This window comes from Bison bison, unplaced genomic scaffold (genome assembly GCF_000754665.1).
Source record: "Bison bison bison isolate TAMUID 2011002044 unplaced genomic scaffold, Bison_UMD1.0 scf7180017864263, whole genome shotgun sequence".
Lineage (NCBI taxonomy): Eukaryota > Metazoa > Chordata > Mammalia > Artiodactyla > Bovidae > Bison > Bison bison.
Window position 1 is genome coordinate 11,365,938 of NW_011494835.1, and position 7,255 is coordinate 11,373,192.

General features: G+C 37.2%; 1 protein-coding gene across 3 annotated transcripts in view; it reads left to right on the top strand.

The window, feature by feature from the left end:
• UNC5C (unc-5 homolog C (C. elegans)) overlaps window positions 1–7,255 on the top strand; it is a 428,547-nt gene that overhangs the window by 274,425 nt on the left and 146,867 nt on the right. The window lies entirely within an intron of this gene.

Sequence of the window (7,255 nt, forward strand, 5' to 3'; positions counted from 1 at the left end):
AAGAATTGACTCATTGGAAAAGACTCTGATACTGGGAGGGATTGGGGGCAGGAGGAGAAGGGGATGACAGAGGATGAGATGGCTGGATGGCATCACTGACTCGATGGACGTGAGTCTGAGTGAACTCCGGGAGTTGGTGATGGACAGGGAGGCCTGGCGTGCTGCGATTCATGGGGTCACAAGGAGTCGGACACAACTGAGCGACTGATCTGATCTGATCTGATAATGGATCAGATGGACAGCAGACCACCAAAGAGTGACCATGCCCTTTTCTTGGTGCAAGTTTGGTTTGGGAGGTGCTTTGGAACTTCATCTTGCTCCAAGCACTGAGCTGATCACTGCCAGTGTCATATAAAATCTACCTTTTTTCACATGTCATAATCTGATGGGAGAAATGGTTCATTATTGTCGCGTGGAATAAGAGAAGACAACGATGCAAAATGAAAATTTTTTTGACTTGTGGTCAACTCATGAGGCATTCACTTATCAAGCTTTTTCCCCTGTCCAGTTTGCTACAAATGCTAAATGACCTCAACATGGTCAATGTTGGGTTCTTCGGCAACTTCTTGTGTAGTTGTAAGAGGATCAGCTTTGATCATTGATCATTGATCATTTGATCATTTGATCATTAGTTGGTCATTGTTAACTCCTAATGGCCAGTCACTCCACTTCTCATTTTCAAGGCTCTCATCTCCTTTGAGAAACTTCTGGAACCACCAGTGCACTGTATGTTCGTTAGCAGTTCTGGACAAATGCATTGTCAATTTTACGAGTTGTCTCTGCTGCTTCATGATCCATTGTGAACAATAAGAAAATCACTTGAATTTGTGTTTTGTCTAACATCATTTTCTAAAATAAATATAAAATACACAAGTTTAATGTTATTAGCAAAAAAAACATAAAGTGATAAATGCACATTAAAATGATATATAACATAACCATATTTATTTAAGAATGTATTCCAATATCAAACGGCAAAGTTCAACAATGCAAAACCGCAATTACTTTTGCACCAACCTAATAGCTTTCTAGAACTACTAGACATCTCCCCACTTCCAGACACATAATCCAATGCATATTTTTTTCTCAGCTCTAGATAAAACAAAAATATAACGAACTAAAACACAGACCGTTATTGGACACAGAATGCCACACAGAACCAAATGACTAGAAATTATCACATACAAGGGAATCAAGTCAAACTATTACATAAAAGAACAAAATTCTTCCAAGAAAATCTCTTGAACCTCTCGGTGTCAGCCATGTTATTCCTTAACTTTCAGGAAAATTCATCCATATCACAAAGACAGTAAATATAAGTTTAACAAAAATATTCATAATAAATCTAATACACTCAGATCAGATCAGATCAGTCGCTCAGTCGTGTCCGACTCTTTGCGACCCCATGAATCACAGCATGCCAGGCCTCCCTGTCCATCAACAACTCCCGGAGTTCACCCAGACTCATGTCCATCGAGTCAGTGATGCCATCCAGCCATCTCATCCTCTGTTGTCCCTTTCTCCTCCTGCCCCCAATCCCTCCCAGTATCAGAGTCTTTTCCAATGAGTCAACTCTTCGCATGAGGTGGCCAAAGTACTGGAGTTTCAGCTTTAGCATCATTCCTTCCAAAGAAATCCCAGGGCTGATCTCCTTTAGAATGGACTGGTTGGATCTCCTTGCAGTCCAAGGACTCTCAAGAGTCTTCTCCAACACCACAGTTCAAAAGCATCAATTCTTCGGTGCTCAGCCTTCTTCACAGTCCAACTCTCACATCCATACATGACCACAGGAAAAACCATAGCCTTGACTAGACGGACCTTGTTGGCAAAGTAATGTCTCTGCTTTTGAATGTGCTATCTAGGTTGGTCATAACTTTCCTTCCAAGGAGTAAGTGTCTTTCATGGCTGCAGTCACCATCTGCAGTGATTTTGGAGCCCAGAAAAATAAAGTCTGACACTGTTTCCACTGTTTCCCCATCTATTTCCCATGAAGTGATGGGACCAGATCCATGATCTTTGTTTACTGAATGTGGAGCTTTAAGCCAACTTTTTCACTCTCCACTTTCACCTTCATCAAGAGGCTTTTTAGTTCCTCTTCACTTTCTGCCATAAGGGTGGTGTCATCTGCATATCTGAGGTTATTGATATTTCTCCCGGCAATCTTGATTCCAGCTTGTGCTTCTTCCAGCCCAGCATTTCTCATGATGTACTCTGCATAGAAGTTAAATAAGCAGGGTGACAATATACAGCCTTGACGTACTCCTTTTCCTATTTGGAACCAGTCTGTTGTTCCATGTCCAGTTCTAACTGTTGCTTCCTGACCTGCATACAAATTTCTCAAGAGGCAGGTCAGGTGGTCTGGTATTCCCCTCTCTTTCAGAATCTAATACCTTAGTAAGTTGCAATTCCCAATTACACAAAGTAATTTTAGTTACTTAGGTGGCCTGTTTATATATTATATATTAAAAATTCAAGGGAAACATTTCAGAGAGAAGTTGGTAAATTATGCATTTACAGTGTCTGCTGTTCCTGATGTACTTTAAAGATTGTCAAATGACTTTGTGTAACAAAGAGCAATGTTGTAATTATAAAGTTCTGCCTTCCAAGATATCATATTTATTATTTTAGTGAGAGTTATAAGTTACTAAAATAATTTTCAGTTTTTATGGTATGACATCCTTTTAAATAAAAGGATTCTGTGTGATTAAATTTATATTAAGACATCTCAAACTGTTATGTTTCATATTTTAGATATTGGTGAAAATTAATAGGATTGAGCTCTAAGAGAAAGCATGAAAAAGAGAAAACATGTTAATTCAATAAAATGTTGTAGTATATTCCAGAACATCCTTACCTGCAGCTTTGTACATTTCCAAGTACTATGTGAATATATTCCGATGAGATTTGGTAGAGTGACCTCTGTAGCTCTTCTCCCCATAGGGAGAGTACTGGAAGAAATAGAACTGCCAGGTCTACACAGCAAAGTGTCTCAAAACTTCCCTTTGCATGTGAAAGATCAAGTGATTGGGACGAATGAAAAATACAACTGGGGCACACAAAACACCTCAGACTAACATGAGGTGAAGATGCTTTTTAGTGAAACATACATGGGGTATTAAATGATGCAGATTTGATAAACATATTTTAAAAAGATGATGCATAACTTGAGTATCACATGATAAATAATAATATGATAAATAAGTAATAAACATGATAAATAAGTAGCACAAGCTTGGATGTGATACTTGATCCATCTTTACATTTCTGGAACTTAACAGTTAATTTTTGACATTAGTAAATTTTTACTATTTGTTGAAAGCACTGCAGATTATATTTCTGGGGAAATGTGGATATGCTTTAAATAATTTTACAGCAGCATTAATCACAAATTTTGATCACTTTATAATAATCTCTAGGAAAACACTTAGTGATGTCAACACTATTAGAAGTTAAAATTATGCTAAAGATAAGAAATAATTGTCAAGTACCAGATTTTATTGCTCTATTCGTGTATAGCCTCATAAAGATCCAATCAGAGGGTTGCATTTATATCTGAATTTCTAAGGTCAGTTGAAACTCCCTATTAACAAGTACATATTCATGCTCATTATAAGACTTCTTGGTATAATATGCTAATTACTTTTCTACACTCTGGCTCCCAAAGCACAATGATTCCTGTTATAAAAGCAAATCACTGCAAACTTCAAACAGCATGCATCCTTGAGATGCCACTATTAAAGGATGAACAGTGATGGGAAATCTTTGATGTTATCAGACGGGATGGAAAATACACATTTGTATTTGAGTAAATCCTGTAGACCGAAGCATTTCTCCCCACCCTTAAATAACCTGAAACCAATTTCAAGTTGCCAAATGCTCTTCAAAGCAACCTGCCTTGGAAGTAACGCTGATGGCATTTCAAATTTCAAGGCAGCTTGCTTTTTCCATCTCAAGACTTCAAGCAGATTTGAAATTTCACTTTCAAAGAGAAAGGACATTACCTACTTTTACCCAAACCACTAGTCTCTGGTTTGATGAACAAAATGTCATAGGTAATGAACTTAGCTATGATAATAAAAAGATGATATGTGACCCAGTAACTCAGAGTCTGAATAATGCAGCTAATTCTAGACAATTCTAAAATGTAAGTATTTAGATACTTAATATTTCAGTTTTTTCTTTTCTGGTGGTGCTGACCAAAAGTTGGAATATAAGCTTTGGGCCTGTGGCAGGGCCAGTGTACCCAACTGTAATTAATCCATCTCCTGCTGAATGGAGCATCTGTGAAGCTGAAGACAAAAATCAGTGTGTGCTTGACTCCTGGGCCCATGGGGAGCCTGGGCCACACAATTCAGAACATTCATACTGTGAATAATCCCTGTAGTAGGAGGGTAGGTCTGTGGCTTCATAAAAGGATTTAGATTTGTGGTTAATAGAACCATCCATGAGCCTCTTTGGGCAAAAGGATACAGTAGCCCTCATGAAGTTTCCCTAGCTTTTAATTAGGTTTCCTTTCATTGCTTTAAGTAAAAGGGAGGAGTGAAACCTGAAGTTATCATCTTGGGACACAAAATATTTGTATGCGGTTTTAATATCCTGAGCCTGTTTTGCTGCTGCTCTCTACATTTTGGAAAGAGCCATTATAGTCCTAAGGAACTACACACCGCAGGTTTATCAGCCCTTTGGTGACTGTAAGTTTACTGCAGCAACCTTTAGAGGAAGTGTTTCTTTTCCAGTAACTGACTTTCTGCATGAACAGAAAAGGTACAAACAAATAAAACAGGCAAGAGTATTAAATACCAGAGTGGAGTTAAAAAGGTGGCGGGAAAGGAGAGAAGACGGCTCCATCTTTGCACCAGTTTCTAGACATCAGAAAAATGAGAATAATTACAATAAGACAAGAAAATGAAAGGCATAAGCAAGGACCAGGAAAGAGGAAGGAAAGTAGTGCTATTTGTTAAAGTTGGTTTTTCACTGTGGAGGCTGGACATTGGCTAAAATAATATAGTAATCTTTTCAAAGATTGGGATATGCCAGTTACTTGAAAATTCTTTTTAAGCTGATCACTATTTAAACATAAAAGCTTTACTAATTTCCAAAATTTTAAGGTAACATTAAATATATTTAATAAATATTTTAAAATAGAGTCACTCCGTTAGGACCTTGCCCTGCCTTGGGCTTATAAAACCCACCTTCCTGGGCTTCATTCCAGTTCAGGGACTCATGAGTTGGACTTAAAGACTTAGTTTTTTCTGTGACTCAACTCTCATCCACTTGTGATGGGAAGAATTATCTATCCTCTAATGAGTCAGCATCTGCTGCTGTTGGGGGATTGTTAATTTCCCTGAGTGTTTTTATCCATAAGAGAATGTCCTAGATTTTAGGGTAAGTACAGAAACACTCTTTTTTAGAATCTCCAGATGACAGCTCTTTCATGTTACTTATACCAAGAAGTCATGATCAAACATTTTAAGAAATCATGACTTTTATGAGCTACTTAAACTCTGTATCCTATACCTGTCACTGTATCATGTGTCATTTCATTTATGCATTTATATATGCATGCCTTTTTTATTCTCATCTGATTATGTCATCTTCTTAAAACACTCGACTCTCAGAAAGAAATCCCAAATCCTAAACATGGTGTACAACAGTGGTTCTCAAACTATAGCATGCATCAGGATTCTTGGAGGACTTGTTAAAATATTGCTGGGCTGGACTCTCAATCGTTCTTTTTCGCTGAGTCTGGAGTAGAACCCAGGAATTTGCATTTTCATCAAGTTCCAGGTGATGTTGATACAGCTGTTCTGTGGGCCATACTTTGAGAACTGCAGGTTCACAAGAATGTATATAAATCGGTCACTTTCTTGTCTCTGGGTTCACTTCATGCTGGCATTCTCTGTGTGCAGTGCTCAGGTGTCTTCTCCTGGGTTCCCAGTCTCCTCCTTCCCTTTCTTCTTCTTACCATGTGTCCTGTGCCTCTCCCCATATGATTTAATCAGTCTAACTCATGCAGGATCCTTCATACTAAGTTGAGTCTCCTTGTTATTTACTCTCATTACTTCAATACTTCTTTGCAGCATTGAACACAATTGTAATTAAATAATAAATTTATACATTTATTATAATTCAAGTTAATACGTGCCCTTCTCACAAAAATAAAGCTTCATTAAGGATAAGGCCCCAGTGCAATATTTTCTGCATAATTGATGCTTGATAGATATTTCGTCCATGAATGAATGAATGAACAAACAATACAAACTAACGTAATTAATTTTTCTTACTGTGCTCATACATGATGCTCATACATAATTTATGCCCCTGCTCCCTAACGGGTATCCCTTCCAGTTCTCTCAAAGACACTCCAGGCTAGCAGGGTGTGCAAGAGAAGTGGCAGTTGCCCACACACATTGCCCATATATGTATAATTTCATTTTTCTTGCTCAATGCAAAGAGGCATATTTCAGGATGAATCTCTGAACTAGACTTTGGTATCACAAGATAAATACCCCTAAAATGATAATCCCAGACTCAAGTTCAAGTTTAATTATTTTAGGATTATATAATGCTGTGAAATAAATTTCAATTATTTGAGCATTTTAACTGGAATTCACTTTATTTTTAATAGGATTTTGGTTACATTGTTATTAAAGAGAAACATTTGGGCTTTCAAAAATTCATGAAAACTTTAAAGTCATTCATTCTCTGGCTAGAACAGCAGAGGTTTGTTAACTAAGGCTAATATTTCTTTCAATAAAAAACAATGTGCCAAATAAAGCCATTTAAAATGACTTAGTTTTTTTAAAAATCACCGTATATTTATAAAGTACTAGATCATATAATAATAAACCTAAATATATATACTTGTGTATTTAAATATACATGTTAATGATTTATATACCTATGATTATTATTTTATGTCATTCTCTCTCATTTTATGTAAAGAGTTAATGAAGATCATAGCATCTGATCCCATCTCTTCATGGGAAATAGATGGGGAAACAGTGGAAACAGTGTCAGACTTTATTTTTTGGGGCTCCAAAATCACTGCAGATGGTGACTGCAGCCATGAAATTAAAAGACGCTTACTCCTTGGAAGGTAAGTTATGACCAACCTAGATAGCATATTCAAAAGCAGAGACATTACTTTGCCAACAAAGGTCTGTCTAGTCAAGGCTGTGGTTTTTCCTGTGGTCGTGTATGGATGTGAGAGTTGGACTGTGAAGAAGGCTGAGTGCCGAAGAATTGATGCTTT